The sequence below is a fragment of the Neopelma chrysocephalum genome, unplaced genomic scaffold, assembly GCF_003984885.1.
Source record: "Neopelma chrysocephalum unplaced genomic scaffold, ASM398488v2 Primary Assembly neopelma1_24, whole genome shotgun sequence".
Lineage (NCBI taxonomy): Eukaryota > Metazoa > Chordata > Aves > Passeriformes > Pipridae > Neopelma > Neopelma chrysocephalum.
The window spans coordinates 14,918,612-14,942,794 of NW_020897693.1; the positions used below are offsets into that span (position 1 = coordinate 14,918,612).

The window sequence follows — 24,183 nt, forward strand, 5'->3', positions numbered from 1 at the left end:
CATCAAAAATACATAACTACAATTTAGGGACCTTAGAAATATTCTGGTTTTAACAGAAATGTGATTCCTTGACTTACTTAGCTCAAGCCTATTTTTTAAGTGCTATGACTAAGACTCAAAACCTCTTTGCTTCTTCAGTGATTCTGCAGGATTGTGTTGAACCCTTCCTGAGAACAACATCCTGCACAGATGTCTTACCGTTTTCTCCAGATGATCTCAAAGACTTCCCAAACCAAGCACTCTGAGAATTACACTTTAGTCCATTCCACCATACGTCTTCTTTATAATTTTACCTGGAAATTTTGTGAGGGAGTTAAAACAGCAAAACTTATGCTATGGAAGAATTGTAACATGTGCTACCATATATAGGTGCATGTAATTATTTTACAGCTCAAGAAGCCTAAAGTCCATCTCCAAGACTAGCACTTCTTAGGTAATCAAATGCTACAAAAATATAACACTTCTGTTGTTTATGTCTCCTTTTTTGTATAGCTATCAGTGCATATTCAACTCAAAGGATCTTGCAGTGCTTTACAAATGACATATGTACAGGAATTCCTTCCACACTGAAATGCCCAGGCTTAGAGGGTGGGCTGCAGCCAAGAAAATAATCAGCTTATAGCACACTGCATAATGTGTGTGAACTGCACAATGTGTGTAAGGATAATTCTGGCCAAGGGCATATCAGACAGTGCATCTCACCAGTGCATCCTGCTGGAAAAGGCTGATATTTAAAAGATATATTAAAAATAAAAAAACACCATCAACATTCTTCATGGACGGTCAGTATGGTCCATTAAGTTTTTCTTTATACATGTATGCATTTTGAATATACATACATATAATTAAAATGTTGATTTGTCTTTGGCATCCCTAAACCTTGTCTGTTTTCACAAGTAATTTCCTTTAAGCACCAGGTTTTAATAACCGCTGATAAGGAAATTAGAAGAATCTTGACTTATATATCTGAGAGGACAACATACATCTATATTGACTAATGATACTTACTTACAGCTCAGAGGACCAGTCCATACACAGACTTACTAGTATAAACTGTGAACTAGACTGTAGAAAGTGTGTGTGCATTACCTTTTTAAATACTACAGCACCTGCTACCTAATTCTTGTTACTTATATAGTGCTGCCAGCTTGGAGTTCCCCAAACATTTCACCAAGATTAATTGGGGAATAATTCCATTTAAATTTGGGGAAAAAAAAAAAGCTCCAACAAAAACCTAGAACTTTTTTCCTCATTTAATAAATGACAAGCCATCAAACAGTTATATGATATGACTTTGCCAATAATGCACGGTCGACCATGAGTTAATACTTGCTGTCAAAATACGGTGCCATAACTACACCTGTCAAGCTCTTTGTCTGAATGAGCTTATGCTTCAGTTTGTCTTTGGGGTAGAGGCACCCAGTTGTTGTGGGACTTTACAGTCCTACCACAGTGAGAATAACTGTGGTTGTCCCATAGCATCCGTGACAGTTTCAGTGTTGGCTAGTAATTATAAGAAGGACAGGAATGCTCATAACCTCTCCAGTGGTGCCAGAGTCTCCTATTACAAAGTCTTTTCATAGGAGACCTTCAATAAATGCCCCAATGCCTTGGGGAGAAAAATATGTTGACTACTGCCCTGATCTCTGTACTCGCCTGAAGAGGAGGGACATCATTAACCTCAATCTTCTCCATAATTCTTGCTTTCTAAAGAATTTAACTTAGCTCCTCCTAGGTGTTTCCCTTGCTTTCTCCTGTCCTTTTATTCTACTCATCTTTGCTCTGACTCCCAGGATGCCTCTATTCTCAAAATTATTACACCAACTCTCAGTTAATGTTGCTGTTCAAGTACTGTCTTTTTCTGCAGATTCCTCAGGACAGATTTCTTCTGCAAGTCCTTTCAGAGGAGATCTACTAGTGAAATGTCCATGATAACGGGTTGAAAAGGATGATAAAATAAAATGGCAAGGACTATGTGGAACCAAACAGCAACCGCTGGCTGGCTTCTGCAGAAAACCCCTGCACTGCTCAAGCATCCCCACTCTATTTCTCCCTTTTCCTTATGCCCCTAAGGTATGTTTTGGATTAGTCTAATTTAGAATATCAGCAACTGGGGTTTTTTTTGTTTTTACCTGTATTGAGATATACGCATGTATGGCACTGTACCAGTAACAACAGGAAAGGCATTGGCACAGTTCCATTAGCTCAAATTTATGTGTACTAACGAAGGGATTCATTATTTTTGCTGATTTGGGCAGACAGACAGTAGTATGGGGATGTGTACATAGAATGCAAATGCCTACATACTGTGTATGTTGTTTGAGTGTAACTGTGCATGTGGTCTCTCTGTGTCTGCACATGTGCCCTTAGCTTTTTTAATATTTGTATGTGTTTATTTCACATAGTTGATTAAGTGTTTTGTATTTATTTTTCTGTGTGTCCATCTGGACATACATATGATCTATTTTAGTTCTTCCAAGTCAGTATAAAGCATAAGTATACCCGCTTAGCTGTGTCTGTCAATGCTGAATGAGAGGATGTTCATACTTGAGCTCATTCTACATATACTAGTCAGGACCTGTGCTTGTCCATGACATATGTATGAATGCATTCATGAAAACTTGGTTAAGATGTTTTGGCCTGGTCTGGAGGGTAAGAATATCTCTGTGTAGAAGACGGTGTACAAGGGAAGTTTGCTTTTACTAGTTTGCAGACACTTACCATATTCTCAGTGTACAGAATGCTGACCACTGAGTGCTTATGACAACATAAGGGTCAGTAATGATGGCTAACATTAAAGATATTTTAATTCATCAAGTTAATAGTGTCCATATTCTTGCACAAAATGAGAGAGCTGGCCTTTGTGTTTTAAAAGAATGCAGAATGTGGCCAAGACTAGTTTTGATAGGGTTTTTTGTTTGATTTTGCCTTGTGCTTAGACATACAAATCTTTAGATTTCTAACGCCAAGTTTGGAAATTGCACCTCTAGTAAGTGTTTTACAGGCTTTTTGAGCTGTCTGGTGAGCCAAAACAAGAGACTATATCCTTCAGTTTTTTCTGTCTACTTAATTTGTTAAGTGAAGTAATCTTCCTGAAGTGGAAGCATTTCATATAGTTTGCTAAACAATCAGGAATTTTGAAAACCTTGGATAAAAATAAAGACTTAATTGTTCATGGCTTCATTTAATAATTTAGGGCTGTGAAAAGTGAATGCAAAACAGGTATTGATGCTCTGTTTTGCACTTACTTTTCTTATCTGAGTCTTGAAACATGATTCCCTAATATGATATAGTGTACCAGCATGGTGAAACAGGTCCACTTTGCTTACACAGAGCTAAGTATACAAGGGGCAAGGCAGCAGAAAATTAGGGCATAGGGGCCTATCCCAATTCCCTTGAAGGAAATGGGAACTGAATTACGCCTAAATCTCTAATTACGTAGGGGTAATAGTCTATCAGAACTCCCACTGAAGCAAAAGGGAGTTGGATCAAGCCCAAGACTCTAATTGCATTTTTCCTTGCCATTTTTGTTCATATATTTTGTTTACTCTGGCTCATCATTACATTATTTTGTAATTATTATGATAGGATTAGTGGCCATTAAATATCTTATTTCTGAATGGTATGACTTGTTCCTAGTCGCTGATGTCACTGATGTGTGTCAGAAAGGTTTATATATTCTGGTGGGTATAGCAAGAGGTAGATAAATTTATCTAACTGATTGAAATGGATCAAGGCTTATACATTTCCTACCAGCACTTTGAAGAGCCATACTACTTTTCTGTGTGCAGAAAACAGTACAGTGCAAGGCCACGTCAGGACTTTTTTCTTCCCATTTTTTATCCTGGTGTTCATACCAATACCTTTGAATTTCCACAGTGAGGACTGGATATATCTAAGGAATTTTACAAAAACAGAGCAGTACTGGCTATGTGATACATAGCTATTACTTGGAGAAAGTTCCCATGCCACCCATCATTTTGGAGCACCCCAATACATTTGTTCAGTTTGTTCAATACCAGATTTCCTCCTGCTCTGCAGTGGTATCAACACATCATCTACAGTATAGACTGTAGCCTGGAGTTTTTTCCTGTCTTTGAATCCCATCCCCAAACATCACAGCTCTAGTCTAAGAAGAGAGTTACAACACATCCCAGGCAATGAGAAGTGTACTCACACTTCCAGTGGTACTCTGACTGCGCCGTACCGGCAGTATTAAAACTAAAGGACTGTATGGAGGCCCTGGTACACGATGGGAATTCTCACTGACGACAGTAGAAACTGCATGCGTCAGTCTAGGCAGGACTCCAGGTAGATGACGTCAGTGTGGCTTGGAAAACATCAAAGTAGGAAATATATGCTGGAGCAAGGGGCATTTATGCAGTCATTCCTCACGACATAATTTTACTTAGTCGCCCATTAATAATGTCCTGAGACAGATGGGCACAGCTTTATTTTGGAGATTTTATTGATTTGTCCTAATTTGTACTTCCAATTTGTGACCCTAGTATATAAGCTCAAAATTAGGGAATGGTTTTAGCCAAGACAGGTTTAGACTTCTGGAAAAGTTTTCTTACAGGAGCAGTGGAAACATGGACTATATAGCAAGGTTGTCCAAAATAGGAGGGCTTTACTCATCAACATTGGAGATCCCATCCACTGTAAGTTTCACTGTATCTATCTGGGGAGCTGCAAAGGAGATAATTATCAATACACTGTGGAAGGACAAGGTGAATCATTGATATAGCTATTCATTACTTTCTGGGACAGAAGGACTTTGAACAATTTGGAGATGTTTTGTTCCCAATTAATATATTTTTGACTACAGCAGAGGTACAGAAACTTTGAACCAAATAGTAGAAGATGTGTCTGTCAATTAAGCTATCCAGGAGATGTACTGGTAAGCGACCTTCAGTTACAGAGATATAGTCTAGTGTGGTGGTTTGGGCTAGGCCTTCCTTGATGACCAGTTTGTAACCAAGGAAGGGTCCAGATTTACCCAGTATTCCCTACGATTTTTACGTAAGCCAGACTATAAGAAGAGAGGAGGAGAGGCCTTCGCTCTCTTTCCTTCCGGCGGCTTGGAGGTGCAGGTTCCCTGCTGTTGAGTCTGCCGTGTTGGGGAGCGAGGCCTGGCTAGGCCTTGCCGACCTTGGGAGACAGAGGTTGCCGGCGATCGTTCCGGAGCGACTCTCGGTTGTCCCAGGAGAGTAGTGAGATATCTTCTTTGCTAACTCTTTTGTTCTTTAGTTACTAGATCTCGGGCTACTGATTGGGATATATATATATATATATATATATATTATTATAGTTTTGTTCCTTTTCCCCTTCCCCTTTCCCTTTCCCTTGTGAAATTGTATATAAGTGTAAATATATTTATATATATAAGTTTGGTTGTCCTCTCTCTCGTTTTCGGTTTTTTCTTAGTTTTTTTCTCCCTCTTCTCCCTGAGGTTTTTTTGTGTTGGGGGGGGGGGACTTCTGGTGGTAAGGTTTGGAGACTTGGCAGGGAGCCAGCTTCAAACCATATCATCTAGGTAACCTCAGTCACTTCACAGGAATCATTCAAGACTTGAACTGACAGAAAAGAGGAAGGAATGTCTTCCTCATTGAAAGTCTTTTATCCCATTCAGAATAACACAGTCTTAATGTGTATCTCCTAATTGCAGTAGGAAATACGGTTTTCTTTCAGACTGAACAGTATTTTGGTGTTTAGTTCACTTGACGTAGTCTCTTTCAAAGAAGACAATTTTTTCCTTTTGAACTTACAAACCTAGTTTGCAATGTTTCCAATATGTACATTAGAATCTATAGGGCCACATCTCAGTGTAGTCTTAGCATGCTATTGTTAATATTGGGAGGGACTTTTGCTTAAGAACAAACAGGGTGAAACAGTTCGTGATAAACAACAACAAAATGTTTAAAAGTAGATCTGACTATCTCGATTAAAACTGATTGTTTCTTACATTTGTAATGAAGATGAGTTAGAACTGTTTCAGTGATTTGTAAAAAAATGGTATCAGAAGGCCATATCAGTGACTTGGAACTTACTGTCCTGGGCTGCGTAGAGCCTGGGAACTCAAGGAGGCAGAGGAGTAAGCTGGCCAGTCCAGCTTCGCTGTTGAACATGACCAAAGTACACCAACACACAGATACTCCAGGCTATGAGATGCAAGTGAACTTGTAAAAATTGCTCTCTTCAGCAGTTCAATGTGTGCTATTGGTAACAAAGGTAAGGAGCCTATTTAAAACATATACTTTAACTAAAATATTTATCTTAGCATTGCTTTTGAAAAAAAGCAATATAAAAATACCTGTCAGATCCATTTTAAAAGATAGGTGCTGTTTTACCATGAGAGAGAAAACCAGGTACTGGATGGGGAGACAGTTTCATCAGTTGCGATTGACATAAAGGTAAGCAGGTCTTCTCTGTATGACTTCAATGACAAAGCATTATCATGTTTCCTCACCACCCCCTTAACAACAGATGCAACAGATCCAGTGAAGTTGTTGGAGTTTTGGGTGGCTTCAAAGCAGAGTTCTGCTGGAGAGGGGAAAAGTGCAGGTTTTGTGATACATCTTTTGTAAAGTAATACCTAAATTACATGTAATTCAAAAGCTAAGTATTTCCTTAAACACTAGTATCAAGACGCTGGCTAAAGAGTTAATAATATGAAAAATTTCTGTTAGTAAAATCTTCTCTTTCCTAATATAAAAAAAATTGAGTTAATATATTGTACATTCAAAATGGTTTTTTGCCTTTTTTTTTTGAAGGAAAGAGTGTGTATGAAGAAAACTATTTGAGCAAAGTTTAAGAAAAAGATGTCTGAATGCAGTAATGTCAGAAAAATGTCTGTACAAGATTTTGCATACATCTGTAGTTCATTGTAATCAGGGAAAAACTGATTCTTCTGCAGAGTGCAGACAGACAGATGGCATCCTGCTTGTTTGGACTGGGGCTCTGTGTAGGTGACATGTTGGTCCTCAGCACAAAGAGTGATTTCATAGAGTTAGGTGGTAACTTTCTAAACAGGTTATTATCCACATTTCAGCCCCCAAGATCTGAAAATTAAGGTACATCTTACAGCCTCTCATAGTGTTTATTGCAGATCTCTGTGCTCGAGTCGTAAGAGGTCATGCATGATGCTTTACCAGGCAGACTGAAGTCCCACTCACTGTATCTCATACAGGTAGTCTGGCAGCATTTCAGTAAGTGATGGTGGACCTGAATCCTTACTGGCATACATGAGAGAAATTGCTGACATCATTACAGCTTCAGGTGTTCACATCAGTAACTTTGGCTTTAGTTTGTCAGTAAAATGTGGAAATCTTTGCTCTTAAAATGTTTGGAGCTTTTCTGCCACGGTTCAGTGCTGTGTAGCATCTACTTCCAGTTTCACAGAGTGCATTTATAGGTAGGGAACTGAATGCACGTGCCAGAAATGAAAAGTTTTTTGCAGTCACTTCTCTGGGAGAAATGCCATAAACCTGCTGTAAAGAGTTAACAGCACTGGAGGCTAATCACAGAACAGTTGCTGACCTCAGTGGGTTTTGGCAGACCATACCTTTGATCACAAAAGGCAGCTTTTTGATCAGACCCCACGAAGATGTTGCACAAGTCATGCATGCATTGAAGGTTCACTTGTGGGGTTTTTAAAACAGTTAACAGCTGTTGACTTTAGTGGAAAAAAATGTAATAAAAACTTTATTTTCTGCTTAATGCAGAATGTTTACCTTCTCAGAAAGGAGTTCTTACTCCTCGCTTACCCATCTGGTCCGTTGAGCTGGTCACTCTCATAATAGGCTTTTTGCAGCTGAGGATGCAAGAGCACAGCAAAGATGACGCACCTGAGACTGTGCAGTCAGTGGGAGAGCTACACAGAAGAGTCTTGCCACTTGCAACAGACCAAACAGTGACCATTAGATTCCAGTTAAGTTATAGACCTTTTAAAAAATAAAATCTGGGATTAAGGTGTTTGGTTAACCCTTTGGAAGTGGGGACTTGTAAAGAGAGGGTAGTTTTTCTAGAGAAGCACTAAAGTATCATGATCTACTGTGAAAGGGCTAATAAAGGGTAAAATCAGCAACTCCATGGCTTCTAATACCTGTGGAACAGGTACTTTTTAAAGCAGACTAACTCTTTTTATACCTTGTAATAGTTACCTTACATGTATAAAAGCACTTTTTCTAGTTTAAATAGTTGTCTTTATTAATAATTATTCGGCTCTGAACTTGAACTAGCTTTGTTTGCAATTACAGAAATAATCAAATTCACTTGAATAGCACTAATTCCTATTTATCAGTAATGCATTTTTTAGAATTCTTTTTAGAAGTTAAAAATAGGACAACTTACAAATTACATTTCAAATAGTTTCATATCTTGTTTAAATAAAAGTTTGTTACACATCTAGACTGAAATTTTAGATATTGTGTTTTAATTTAGTGAGACAGTTTTTGGCTCAAGAAAGGGTAATTCTGAATGGAATTGTTATCAAAGCTTTACTTTTGGCAACAGCTTTACAAAATGACACAAGGTGTAGTCTGGTACTAGTCTATAGTTTCAAGCTCTTGCTCTCCTGAAAGTGCTCAGGATTTCCTTGGATCAGGCCCATAACTATCTTTGTCACCTCAAATGGAGCCATCAGTGTCACTCCATAACAAAAAAACATGTTAACCCTTCCCTGCCCAGCACCTTCTCAAAGACTTGCATCAACTCCAGCAATTCAAAGAACTAGCGCTAGAAATCTTTGCTGGTTGATTTGGTTACTCTTTTACCAGACCATTCTGATTTAACTCCTGATTTTGGATAAAGTAAAGGAGTTTTCACTAATTCTACCTCTCCCCTCCCAGTTCACACTTTCTGTATTTGCTCAGAAAGTCTCTTGCCAGCTTGCTTCTTTGTGGGGAGGAGAGGGGAAGCCTATTACTTAGCATATATATCAGAGGCATCAAGGTCACAGGTTAAATAGATGGAACTACTAATTTTTCCAACTGTATACTAGTAAGAGCATGCACCACAAAAACCTGATCCTGACAGACCTCCCATACTTTTCCATTGCTCTCTCTACTTGGCACCTGCAGGTTTGTGAATTGGAAGCCAGCTGTCATCCCAGCTTTTACTAGTGCTCTGGGTCCTGAGCATGCAGAGGACCTGCGTGCCTGGGACCACACCGGCCTGGGGGCTCATGAGTATCCTGTTCTGTCTCTGCACCACATGCTCCTTGAGTCCGCAATCAGTTTTACATGAGGCTAAATTGCACTGGTTACTGAAGGAGTTTATAAATCCTGGGGGCTAAATCTAAACAATTCTTTCCAAAATTGTTTTGTCCTGTTAAAATAGCTTTAATTAACATCAGAACTAAAGATGCTTTCTGTTCTTTACTAAAAAAGTAAAGAATCTCTGCTGGCTATTTGGAGGCTAGATCCTGCAACCTCTAGTGAATATTTATGCATATTCATGAAAATAATATCAAGGAACTCAATAGGAACACTTCTGTGGATCAGAATTATTCCTAGGAATGCAGGTTAATATAATACTGCCCTGGCAAAATCTCCAGTTGATAATGCTGCAGTGCTTCCTCTCAGAGTACCTGACTTGTAGAGCTAAGTTTTGAAAGCACTAAATCAAAAGTAAAAGTTAAAACTTTTAACTACATGTTTCCAAATGCAGTATACAACAAACAACATTAAGTATTCCAAATGAATTAAAAAACAAGTAATAAAAAAGCCTTCAACTGTAGTTTTGTCTGAGTTTCTTTTCTTGGATGTTTGGGATCTGCTATAATCAGTTCTACAAAAATTAAAATCTCCAGGACAAGCAGCCTGAATCTTTAACTAAATAAGTAAAATTTTGCAAAAGTACTACAGTTTTTAAAGTAAAGAAAACGTTGATTTGATTTGTAACAATAATTTGCAAATTTAACTTGGAAACCAGCTTTTTCTTCCAGATGAGGGAGGACCAGAAGTAGCCAGAACATTCAGAAAAGGTAACTATATAAGCTTTCAAAGCTGCTTTGATAACATACTGTCTACCACAAACATTATTTTCACAAAATCATAAAACCATATTTTCATATAAAGAGAAATTTCTTACAGGTCTTTTGACCTTCATAGTTAATTTAGACAAAATCCTACTGCCTTTAAGGGTACTGCCTGAAATTACTTTTGTCAGGGGAAAAAAAAGAGGGTTTGAGACTTACAGAGCCTTTATTTGAATATATTAAGTATTGTGACGTATTGACATACAGAGACAGATCCTCTTAATTGTCTAGAATTTGGACTTGAAGGAAATCAAAACTTAGAACAGATTAAAAGTTAGGCAAAACACTTTAGGACTGCAGGCACTAGCCAGATAGTTTCAGTGGATAGCTTTTTTTTAAAGTGAATATTTATATTAAATGGCATCCAGTTGAGAAATAATTTTCAGAGAAGATGTTTTCTTATATTCTGGGAAGTTAGACTCATAATAGCCAAAGTACTACGTAGCATGCAGCTAAATATAAAACAAAATAAGCTCAGTTATCTAATATAGATATAAATGCAAGTATTTGTGAAATCTATTTAGAGTAATGTTTTGTACCTTTGCATACAGAAGAAAAAGCTAAAGTGGGAATATTATATATTTTAGCCAAAATACCAGCTAAATATTTTTTCCTTTTGCTGGATTTACTTCCTAACAGTAATAAAAAATGTTTAAAATATCAAAAATGTCTGAAGAGTAAGCATACCTAATTGTTACCAAATTCATATGGTACGAGTTAGGAGACAATTGGATTTTAAATTCCTGTGGACTGATCCTGCTTTCCTAAAATGAGTGGTAAATTTTCCTTTGCCTTCAAAGGGAGCTGAATTTCATGTCAGCTTTTTAAATAGAATTTATTAACTCTTCAGTATTCTGATAAATAATACAACTTCACTATTTCTTTAAAATCAAAGAAGCAAAAATTTTAGATTAAAATCTAACCAAACAGGACTGGCAAGTACTGTAAAAAAACCAGCTTTTTAGTCGTAGCTATTATTAGACTATCAGCTGATAATTTGATAAAAAGAATTCAGTCTTATTTGTCTACTGTTTTTAAGTGGCTTATAGAACTTAGATGTTTTAGATTCTCTATTAACATATACAGAATGCAAAAAAAATAAAGCCCTGCCCTTGCAGAATACAGGCAGAAATATGTTCTGGCAATTAAAACAATTAAATCTAGCTGCTGAATCTAAAACTTAGTTCCCTAAGAATTGACATTTTAATGTTAACAGTAGAAAATGAGGCAGAGATATCTTTGCATCAAGAAAGAACTTCTTTTAATGAAATATACAAACTTGGTCTTTCAGACATTAAAAAAAATTTGTATTTGTGAGTTTAAATTTGTAGTCTAGTAAATACATTGTTTAAATAGCAAGCAGAGAAGCCTTTGAAGAGGGGTAATTGGTAGGATTAAAACTTACAGTTTGTACAAAGAGAAAATATTTTGATAAGGGCAGCAGTAAGCATAAGTCAGTTTGGGGTTCATCACTATCCTATGAATTCCTGTATGTTATACTAATTCATATGACTTAAAATTGTTAGAATCATTATTCATCCCTATTGAATATATTTCTATTAAAAAGTTATATTTTTCCTCTTTTTGAAAAATTGCTATTGATTGTTCTACAGAGAAGCAGAAAAAAAAGTAAATTCAGTTATAATTCACAAATGCTCCTCCTCCTGAAGCAGATTTTTTACTTTGAAATTATTAATAGGAAATTATATTAACAGTTTTTTAGAAGTTTATTTATGTGAGAAGCTTTTTGAAAGTTTTATAATATTATCTTACTTATAACTGACTGCAGCTAGAATACAGCCTTTTTAAAAACTCAATACTGTACATAATAATTAACAAAACATGTGGATGTAGATACAGTTATTAGGAACATTAATTTACATTGTTGAATCTTAGGGGGGGCTTGTTCTTTCTTGAGGCTTTTAAGTAGTTAGCAATGAAAACAAATGGAGATTAAAAGAATCTGTTTCAAATCTTCCTTAGAAATCTGAAAAATGTTTCTAAATCTTTAAATGTGGTTTGATATTTTTTTGCCTAATATGTATAGGTTATTTATAAATCTTCTTAGTATAAAAGATTTTTATTTATAGATAGTTCATATTTCATTAAACTGACTGAGCAGACAGGGCTACATCATACTTGTTTGTAAATTTAACCAGGACTTATTTAATAGAACAATGAGCTAGATAAATGTCCTACCTGAAGTTTTATCCAAATAATAGCACTTGTAATAATTAACATATGTTAACAGTCCCACATTGATCATGGATCTGGAACCTCTCTCTTCAGTTTCTACTTAATATTCTTGGAGGTTTTTTCTATTTATGGCTTTCAGAATAATAAACACAATACCCCTGTTGTTTTTGAAATTTATAATAAAGAATAAATATTGATTTTGTTTTGACATCAAGAGCAATTACTTACAGAAGGAGATATGCACTAATTTTGCACAAGCAAGTTTATGAAGTTTTAAAGTCCTGGAAAGAAAGGAGTTTAAAAGAACAAAAACAAAAGAAACCCCACCCCCAATATATGAATAAAAATATTTTAAATGTCTGCTGCAATTTTTTTAAGAGGGGAAAACAGCTTTTTTTCTTTGGCAATGTATTAAAATTCAAAGAATGACATTAAAATTCATGATGGGAGTTCTACCACAGAACTTAGCTTTTCAAAGGTCTGGTCAGCTCCTTAACTTTAATTGAAACTACATTAAAAATTATGTTTTCATGTGCTAAGTAAACCTAAATGTTTACCTTGGAAAAGAATAAATGCATGTATCTGATCAGTGGAGACATGAACACTACACAAGTGATTTTTTTAAAGGAAAAGAATTATTTCCACATAACTTTTAAATCAATGGGCATCTGCTTATGGCCATATTTGTGCTATAATAAGGACAATAAGCTAGACTTTACCAACTAAGTGGAAGGTAGGTATAGTATAGTATGAAGTGGGAGCAGGCTCAGAGTTGGCTCAATGTAGCAGCAATACATAAATATAAATATCAGGAACAAAGTCCAACTTTTTTGACTACAATTTTCTCAAAGATACTACCTTAAATTTGAATTTGCTAATTGTATGTGCTTCAATGAAATCATGAGCTTTTAAAACATGTATTAATAAGCTTAAATATGATTATGCTATTAAATATTTCATTAATTAAAAAGAGAGCTCTGTAAGTCATAGTGTAAGCCAAATATGGAAAACTGAATTGATGTCTTAGTAATATGCTTCATTCTTTATTTTTAATGAACAGTTTTAGAGGTGAATAATAAATTCTCCAGAATAAATTCACAAATGTATCACTCTATTACTTTTTGAAAATGTTTTGTTTTCCTGCCACATAAATTATGTAATCTTTTTGCTCTCTAGAAATTATGCCAAAGTTGCAAAAGGGTCAAAATATTACCAGTTTAGGTCTCCCAAAAAGTTTTCAAATATTTCTATATTTCACATTACAATAAGGCAGGTGTGGAAGATGATTCAATGTAATCCATTATTTTAAAAATTCCCAATGATGAATATTCAACTGTAAATTCTTATTACAATAAATTCTTATTACATAATTTCATATTAATATTTTTTCCCCTGTAGGACACCATAAATATAAGACAAAGTCCTGCATTCAAAACTTAGCTTATAATAGTATAAGATTAGGCAAGGCAGTATCCTCATTTGTGGCTGTAATCTTATAACCAGAGGAATATCTATATTAGAGGTTAAAAATTTAATACTTCTCTTCTGCTACAGTTATTCAGATTTCTATTCTATTTACTAGTATTTTTGCCACAGTTTTCATTAAGGTATTTCAAACAAGAAGACCCAATTGCTTGGTCTCTAATCTCTAAAAATCCATCCTGTCAGGATGAGAATTAATTAATTAATATAGCTTTAATTAACTTTAAGTTTTCCCTTTCCCTTTTTCTCCCTGGTTAATTTGGTAGAGGGCAAAAATAGAACTCAGATTAATATAATTTCATCTGCCATGGGCAGGGGGTTTGGAACTAGATGATCTTCAAGGTCCCTTCGAACTCAAACTATTCTGTTATTCTATGATTCTGTGATTTCCCAACTCACATAAAATCCTCTGTTTTGATAAGACAAATTCTTGGGGTAATAATGACATGCTGTTACTAATGTGCATTTTTAGCCTAAATTATGGCATTCAATAAATTTATTTCACTGAAAAAAATCCAATTAATTGGCCTCAATATTTATCAGAGGTTGCAAATTGTGATTTTAGTTATTAACTCTTAGTTTTAATGGTCATTATACTTACCATATAGAATGCTATTTAAACAATCAGACCTCATGCTTTTAAGATTTAAAGCAACCATTCAAATAATCTTCACCATTCTTCTGCCATAATAATGCAGCAAATCTGTATTTCATGACACAGGAATTTAAAATGAGATGGTACTATGTGCACAAGGGCATCTAATTGGAACAAAAAGGAAAGCAGTCAGATTACAAGGGTATCTGGATTTAAGTGGGTTAACACCAAACTTCTTTGTAAATTGCTGAACTAAAGATATGGAATTTCAATTCATATGGAATCATAGATGTAAAGATGTGAAATTATACAGACTGTCTGATCTGTATAAATCCAGCCAAGAGCTTGTAAGTGATCATTGGGCTCATGTGATAGCAGTGACTTAGTGGTACTGCTCCATACTAAAATGGGGTCTGGGGTTGAGATGTGGATGAGGCAGAGGTTACGGCTAAGCAGCTGGAACACAGGCCTGCCTACCCTCAATGCTGCCCAGCTCTGGGATGGGGACCGTTCCAGCTCTGTGGTACCCAAGTCCTCCAGAAATTTTGGGTCAGGCCTGTTTTTGTAAAAATTTTTTGGCTACGTTCTAGTGCACAGTGCAGTTGGTTTCAGGGAAGCTGCATTTATCAGAATATTTTTGTGTACCATATTCTATATTTGTGGCTTGGACTTTATGATTATTCTATATGCTTGCTTAAATGAAACTGAAACTTTAGGAATAGAGAGCTAATTTTTTTTCTTGTAAAGAAAAAATACTGTTATATAGAACAGACTCCATATAAAGTAAATTATATGTCAGTTAGCTGCTGGTGTATTTATTCCTTACCCATATGAGATGGAAAGTAACATGAAGCTAGGAGGTATTAATGGCTGCCTTAAACTAAGAACTGGTAAAAAGCAAGTGGATGCTGATAGATTCACTTGCTATGTGTAGGGATTCCACATGTGCCTCATTTTCCAAATTTACTTAAAATTCAGAATTTTTCCTGTATGCATTTTCTGAAATTTCAGAGTTCACTAGTTGCACACAGGTGTGTATGGGTCATGTTGTTCAACTGTATGGTATACAAGCTCTGAAGGTTCAAAAGAGGAATTATTCTTAACTAGGTTGTGTCAATTAATAGTGTTCTTCCCATGTTTAGTTTATTTGAGAAGTGAAGTTTGAATTAATCTGCCCAAACCTTCTCTTTTGTTTAACTTTATACTCTGGCAGCTCATTGGGTCCCTTCACAAACCACAGTAAGACCAGCTTCAATACTATTAAGGTGAGAGACACAAATCCTGAGCAGAAATACCTGACCTTAACCTATACAAAGTGTCCACTTCACACTGCTTTGATCAGGAATAAGCACTTGCGCCCATAGCCACTGTTTATGGATAGGTCTGTAATAAATTGACAATGTGTGGATAAATATCAGGCCCTTCTTCTGTCCCTTTGTGTAGTTCCTGATTATTTTTAACTATGTTTGGGCAGCTGGAGAAGAATATTTAGCTATTAGCTGTGACTGAAAGTTCTGCAGTATTTAAACAAATAATATAAACTTTAAAATGAAATGTTAAACCATTAATATTGAGGTGCTGCAAAATCATATAGGACAGTAAGAAATGTCCATGGGAAAGACTGACAGGGCTTAATTTTTCATAAAAATCTGTAGGATCATTAGTGTAATTTTCATAAAACATTTTGAATTTTCATTTTTTGGGGGAAAAGATCAAAATCACACCTGTGATATTTCTGAAACCATAATACTGCATTTTCTTTTTATGGAAGTCTGTTGGATTTTATTTAATCCCATTTAGATTGTTATATGATGCTCATAACTGCACTATTGGAAAGCCACTCACTTGCTTAGTGCCAACAAGTGTGTTTTGATATTTGGGAATGACTTGACTTGGAGTCCAGGATGTGTGTACTGTATGTCCAAGACTAGTTGGACAGAGTTTGGTTTGCAACCCATGAATGCGCCTTCTTGAGAACTAGACATAGTATGTTTTTGGATGGTCCTCCTGAGGATAAAAATGGATGTTCCGGTCATCCCCTGTTAGTAGATGGTTTCTGACCTTCATTATGCTACAAAGCACAAATTTCTAGCCAAACTTTTTTTGACCAGAAGTTGTTATTTATTACACTAGCTTGTTAAGAAGGTGAGAGAAGTAAGGGGTCTTTTATCTTTTGCAAGTTTAGTATTAACTGAGTTAAATGTATGCCATTTGCTTAGGTGCCCTGGAATGTCAAATAAAATGTAGAAATGTAGAATATAGGTATGAATATGTAGAATATAAAGTAAAATATATTATTTAAGATTTGCTGTGGGAGAAATGACACACTGTCTTCTCCAAACTACAGTTGGGAAAGGACCTTGGTCTAAGAACAAGAAAACAGAAGGGCTGTTTGGCAATAAGTGGTTTTCATAGCTGAAGCCATTCAAAAAGGCACAGGGAAATAGAGCAAGCTCATCAGCTGTTTGCATGCAAGCCAGAATAAATGACAGGCACCAAGGTCATGATACATCTTGAGACAATTGGAGTCCACAGGATTTTTAGACATGTTGAGCACTTCTTCCAACTGAGATGAGTGATGTGTAGTTCCTTCCCACTCATCCAGTAATATCTCGTTCAGAAGGACTAATCCTTTTGGACTATGAGGATCATGCCCTGCTTTTTAATTGTAGAAGGATACTGAATATATGACAAAAAGATAGTCACTAAATGATGTGCTATTAATTGATCAAGTCTGATAAATCTTCCACCACTCTTCCCATCATTAGTAAGTAAAGTTTTATGTGTCTTTTTTTAAAGGTAGGTATCTGTGATGCAGTTCCTTTTCCTGTTAACAGGCAGTATATGCACTTCCTTTTTTGCAATCTACTATATGCAATGTCCTTTATGAAGATATGAATCAAAAGGAAGTCACAGATTTAGGAAGTTTGATAAACTGTATTAAAGGACATCTGTTCACCTTCACTTTTTCTGGGAGACTGGACTTGCTGCCAGCAAGCCAAGGTAGTCAGTAGCTCAGTGGCTACCCCAGATGCTTGCAGGAAGTTCTCAGTCCCCAGCTATACTGAGATACTGCTGACAAACTTTTTTTTCTAACACTGTTTATATTGTTATGTCCTTTAGCAACCCTCAGTTCAAGAAACACGTGTTCAGCAGAGGCAAATGAATTCCCAAGCAGCAGAGTTTTAGAAAGTGATAGAAACCAGTTTTGTTGAACCTGGATGCAGTGAAGGTCTGCTCATAGTTTCAGAAGACCTACATAATTTCATGACAATGCAAAGTGTGTATGATCACCTGGGTTATGGCCATCTTTCTGTTGTGTTTCTCTATGAGCAGAATTATTCTTGGTAAGGGATATGAGTGATAGACAGAGGTTTTGATATTGGTATATTTGCTTTGAATTTAAGGAAAAAAATGAAGGTATTTTTCCCTATGTTGTGTGTATATTGTTTTAGATCTCTTGATCAGCTGGTCTTTAGTTAGAAGTTGCAAAAGAAATCTATGTATTGGAAATCTATGAGGTTGTGTTACATTGGTTGTTTAAAATAGGGCCAGATAATGTTTATAATACATGTGTTGTAATATTCACTATATCTCTGATATAACCCTATTGTGCAAGCAGGAAGATGCTATTGACTCACAGGCAGAAGTAGGGATCCCAACACTACTGGGATGCTCTCTATGGATACCCATCCCCAGGAGCTAGCCTGGTTATTACTGTGCTCATTTTGGTCTCTCCTATGTGACTGCCCCGTTGAGTTGGGATCAGGGCACTGCTTAAAAGGTCAGGAAAAAGTAAAGACAGCTAAGGTCTGGTGTATTTGAGACTGAACTAGAATGAGAGGTGAAAAGTCAGTGATCCCAGGCTGTGCTCTCCTCACCTGTCACAGACACTGTTTGACCTGTTCACATCTCTGTTCCTCAGTTTAACCCACCTGTCATGACAGTTACTCTCCACTACAAGGGTTATGAACAATGTGACTATTACATAGCACCAGGTGTTATGCCTGGTGTCTTCCAACACAAATACATTAGCAAGTATTTGTTAATAGTTGCTCTGCTCCATGTTTCCAGAAGAGAAAAGGAGAGAGGAGCAGACTGTCCTTGTGATAACCTCTTCTACCTCAGTAGGACCTGTCAGAAGAGGGCTGCAAACCATTAGAAACCCCAAGGAGAGACTACAGAGCCCTTCAAGACTGCTGGCATGGCTAAGAAAGGCATCTCCTGGGGAGTTCCCTTCTTCGCACTTCAGGAATTAGTACAATATAAGTATCTTTGAAAGAACACCAACTTCTTTCCATCATCTTTCCCATGTAACTGTCTTCTGCCCCTCTACCACACTCATAGTATTTTGAAGGGTTCATTGATAATCCTTGCTGTGAGGCCTTAATATCCTTAATATTGGAAGACAAAAGTCAAATGGCAGTTACACAGCTAAAATTATCTGGTTAGTTTAAGAAACACAAAAATGTATAGCAAATATTAATATAAGTTTATTTATATTTCCTCATTGCTGCGGAAAGGGACCTGGGGGTCCTGGTGGATGGCCAGTTGAATATGAGTCAGCAGTGCCCTGGCAGCCAGGAGGGCCGACCATGTCCAGGGGTGTATCAGGCACAGCATCACCAGCTGGTCGAGGGAGGGGATTGTCCCACTCTGCTCTGCACCAGTGTGGCCTCACCTTGAATATTGTGGCAGTTTTGGGCACCACAATATAGGAAGATATTAAGTTATTAGAGAGTGTTCAATGGAGAACAAAGAAGATGGTGAAGGGCCTTGAGAGGAAGCCGTATGAGGAACGGCTGAGGTCACTTGGTCTGTTCAGTGTGGAGAAGAGGAAACTGAGGGGAGACCTCACTGCAGTCACAACTTCCTCATGAGGGGGAGAGGAGGGGCAGGCACTGATCTCTTCTCTGTGGTGACCAGTGATAGGACCCGAGGGAATGGCCTGAAGTTGTGTGAGGGGAGGTTTAGGTTGGATATTAGAAAGAGGCTCTTCACCCAGAGAGTGTTTGGATGCTGGAACAGGCTCCCCGGGGAAGTGGTCACAGTACCCAGTCTGGCAGAGTTCAGGAAGCAGTTGGATGATACTCTCAGGCACATGGTGTGACTCTTGGGAATGGTCCTGTGCAGGGCCAGGAGTTGGACTCGGTGATCCTTGTGGGTCCCTTCCAACTCAGCGTATTCTGTGATTCTGTGATACAAGACAGATAAAATACAGGGCACAATCTCTAGAAGGAAGTAATTTCTACAAGTGTACCAAGAACAGCATTTAAGAGCAAGGCTAAGTTATGAAGCACATCCTTTAAAGGAACCATTTTGAAACAGGCCATTGTATTTCCTGTAATTATTTCTCCCATTTCACCAGTATTAATGGATGGATATTTACTGGTTTCATGAGTGCCCACTTTAGTTAAGCTTCATCATATATTAAAGAAATTGATACAATTCAGTGTCTTTGCCCTAAAAGCTAATGCAGGGAAAGCTAGCAGTAGCAAAGTCTTTCTCTCAGGACACTTTATTACTAAGGGAAATGCAGCCCTGGGTGAAAGCCTGATGTAATAGCTAACTTCCACCAAAACACTCTATCAACAGCATGGTTGGACATTAAGAAATTAGGGACAAACAAGTCTTAGACATTGCAGTTAAGAAAGAGTGAATTTTGGCACTTATGAGGAATGTGGCTACCGTGGGGTGTAGATGCAGTGTGTTGGGAGTATATGAAAGTCAGTGTTGCAATCAGGCTTTCTGGTAAGCTCTGTTTTCTGTCACCCAGGTGATTATAGTGGTCTATCTTTGTATGGCACTGAAGCCTTTGAGGTGTGGTTGACCTAAGTGAGTGAATAACCCCACTGAACACAGGGGCTATAACTGTATGCTTGAACTTAAATCTGTGTGTGAATCTCATGTTGACCTGGCCTTGGAAACACAAGACATGTCTTCTGGGAAAAGGAAAGGAGAAGTAGTGGTTGAGAACGAAAGCAGAGACAAATTATTTGAGAGTGTAGTTACTCCTCTTCTGTGTAGTTACATTCAGGAAAAGAGAAAACAGGAATATGTGCTATGTCATTCTGTGGAAGCTGCACGTGTCTAGATGTGTGATGTGTCAAATACGTAGTACCACAGACTACTTGAATAAAAAAGTGGGTGTCTCTGAAGTGGATGGGTACATGATCACAATGAAATTCCATTTTTTTATTTAAGTTTCATGTGGTGAAATAAAACAGTAGTGAAAATAAAACTGTGATATAAGTATTCTCACAGGAGTTGCATAGGTGAACTTTTAATATTTAACTTTTGGCATATAAATATGACTATAATTTCTGTAAGCAACTTGTGATAATTTCTGTGTGTGCTTGTAGGACATAGAATTTCTAGGAAAGAAGTTGAAAAAGTGATTGTTGCGTGGCTCCTGTAAACCCCTAAGTCTTTCCTTTAAGTCTCAATGTCTCAGAAGCCATTATGTCTACAAAAGCAGAAGCTGCAGTGCTTTGGTAGCTAGAGGAAGATTTCATTGTATGTATATGGGCTAACCTACACATTTTTGTGAGTTCATGACTGCGTTTTGGAGTCTGTACCATAGAGAGGGAAGGTCATGTAAAAGGGTACATACAGGTTTGGAAAATATAAATGGAAGCCGTTTTTTTCCCCTGCTATTGATAGTTATAGTTGCTAAAAGCATTGTGGTGTATTCTGAAAAAATGAGGTTTATGCAAGCATAAGCTTTGGAAACTTTGGTTAGACAAGGTCCTGGTGCAAGACAGTAACGGTTCTGTATGGGCTGGAGTGTTTCTTATTGACTGTGCTTCGCACAAGGAGGAGAAAGAGTTATTCACACCTGGTACCAGGGAGACACAGTGTTTCCCTCCCCATGAAAACCACTCAAAATGAACAGATGCCCTCTAATTTCCTGTGGCCTGTGTCAAGAAGGGTATTTGTTACAAATTTAAAAGTATACAGAAAGGTAAATGCAGGAACTGGTGGGATTTTTTTCCTTGAGTTTGCATAGGAAAATAATTGAAGGCAAACCTTGTGCGTTATAAAGAATATATTGCTCTGCATTTGGCATTCTTTTATAGCAGATTACAGACCCAGAGGCCTGATTCTGATGTCAGTGAAGTGAATGGCACATTTCGTATTGATTTCAGGGAAAGAAGGAGCAGACTACAACCCAACATGAGAAAGGTGAAAGCTGCTCCTTTAGAAGTATGCTACCCTTAATATTTAGGCCCCAAAATAATTTTTTCTTAGTGTCCTGGGAAGTAGATGGACGTGAATTGTTTGTATTAAAAGTGTAATGAGGATTGTTTAAAGATGTAAATGTCATCTTTAACATTGCTGAACCAAAAATATAGAAGATTCTGCCAGTGCATGAAAGTGAAACTAGCTGAGAACAAAAGTGAAACCAACAGGCAACTCTCACTCCCCAGGCTGAGTAAAATGCAGAAAAGTAAATCCTAAACTGGTGATGCTAAACAGTAAATTTGAATTGTAAAATTTTCTTTAGTTTTATTAGTGTGTGAAAGTGTTGCTAGTGATCTAGATAAAGATTTCCCCTAAGACAGATGTTTTCTCATGATGGTATCTCTTTAAAAAGTCAGAACCAATTAAAAATGTCTATTTTTTTTATTTATGATGTTTAGGGGTGTCTATAAATGTTACCCCCTTTTCTTTTCCATGTGTTTTCCTTTTTTACGTATTGCATCACAGGCTTGCAAGTCATGTACACTTAATATGCTGACAGGAGCATGTGCTGGAGCAAGACAGTGTTGACCTTGCTTTGCAAAAGTATTGGAGACTGTAATCAGCAAGTTTCTAGAGAAGGGAAAGGAAATGTATCTTTAAAAATATATGAAAATGACTGCAGAATGTGTTTAATCTGTAAAACACTAAAAAATGAGAGGCAGTGTAGCAAAGGGCAGAGACAGACAGACAGTTCTCTCTGCCCTGTTTAGTATGATCAGCAGGAGACAAATGTACAGAAAAGTGGGCAAATACCAGACAAAACAGCACCAGAGGGTAAAAAAAAGCAATGGGAGTCATGGAGAAAAAGGGAGAATGGAAAAAATAAGTGGTTTAGATAAGTTAACATTGTGCAAAATTCTTCCTTGTTTCACATTTGTCAATGTCTAGGAAATTGGGTGGAAAAATACATGTGCGGCAACAGTCTGCTATAGATCTAAGCAGTATGAGGAGGCTAAAATATGTGGAAGGAGAAGGGTAAGAGATGGCAGGTGTTTTGTTTTGTTTTGTTTTAAAAAAAGGCAGTTTAGTCATAAATACTACACCCTCCAGTGCTGAGGCTTTCTGACCATGATTTACATTGATAATGCTTATCAAATGACAAACTGAAGGAAGGGGGTTTTTTTGAAATTTAGCACACTGAATTTGGACTCATTATCTTGAACTTTTTTCCCTTTCACATTTGTTTGAAAAAGTGTAGAGGGAAAAAGGGGGGGGTAACAGTGTATAGACAGTGCTTTTAGCTGGTATCTTCCCTGCATGTGAAGGGAGGAGATAGAAGTCTCAAAACTACAGGCCTATGGAAATTGTACAGCATCACAAATAAGTGCAAAATAACACAAACCACAGAAAAAATGGTAAAGCAGACACTGTATTTATCTGGGAAGGTATTCAGCTTCTAAAGCAGAGAAGGGAAAAGTTGCCGTGCAAAGAAATATCTCAGGACTCTGTCCCTCATGTAAATGGCTTAAAAAATTTTTCAGTGTATGTAAAATAATTTTTTTTTCTTTTTCAATGTAAGATCATGCCACTTGCAGTTAAATGTTGCTAATGAGATGGAGCATGCAGTGGTATACAGTTTAATACAGTGTTATACGGGCCTCTAAGAACTGAAAAACAGGTCTGGAAAATCTGGTACTTCAGTTTACCATGTATGGAACTAATTTTTGGCATGTGCACCTGACTTATCAAAACCAATTTTGAGGACTCTAATTAGAATGCAATAGGAGTTTTTAAATGCTTTTCAGATCAAGAAATACAAAACTTTGTGAGGGTCACATAATTTGAACGTCCAAAAATGTGTCCTGGCATACAATAATTTTAATCTATTCTCTCTTACATTATAGGGATCCTGGCACAGCCCCTGTTCTGGACAGAAGGACAGACGTCCGAGGGAAACGAACATAACTTCTCAGGTAATGCGCTGTTACTGACAGCTTTTGATATAGAGAGAAAATAACTTTTCTGTTCAGATTAAATAATACCTGACCTTTTGGCCTTTTAGATTTTGGAGTTTATTGGCATTTCAGGCAAACAAAAATATTTTTGGTTTAGTTTGAGAGAGGTGAGGAGGCAAAATGTTGTGAGGGAGGGAAGTTAATGCCAAGTCCTTCTGAAGTCCAGTCAGTTGCAGGAGAACAGCAGTCCTTGCAGTGGAATACTGGATTTTCCTATTAAAAGATGCAAATGAGACGATATTATAGAAAGATTGATGTATTTGTGAGTCGTGGTGTGTGTTTCAGTTCACCTCTTATTAGAATAGCTAATAAATTGGAAGTAGATGCTATAATCTGTGGTTGGTCAAAGACAGGGCTAAAAAAATAGGTCTTTCTAATTGTACGTGGCTTTATTGTGTTGAAAAATATAGTTGATGTGGTAGCAATTAAAAGTAGTCTGTTTTGATTAAGTTGAAGGAACAAGACTTGTTTTTAAAGCATGCTGGTTAATTAAGCAAGAGTCAGGAAATGGCATAAAGCTAGAGATAGGATGCTTTTTGAGAAACATGCAATTCCGTGAGGTCAAATTAATCAATAAATAAAATTTTCTGATCAGGAAAGAATCTGTATTTCTGAGATATTTTATACTTTGTGTAAGCTTTTTATACACCAATAGATAGAAGAGCTGTGTT

At 36.9% G+C, this 24,183-nt stretch overlaps 1 long non-coding RNA gene across 2 annotated transcripts in view; it reads left to right on the forward strand.

The window, feature by feature from the left end:
- LOC113977847 overlaps positions 1-24,183 on the forward strand; it is a 75,289-nt gene that overhangs the window by 38,183 nt on the left and 12,923 nt on the right. For both annotated transcript variants that reach the window (XR_003537422.1, XR_003537423.1), the window contains exon 3: positions 23,402-23,470. This is a non-coding gene — a long non-coding RNA (uncharacterized LOC113977847). The remainder of the gene's footprint in view (positions 1-23,401; positions 23,471-24,183) is intronic.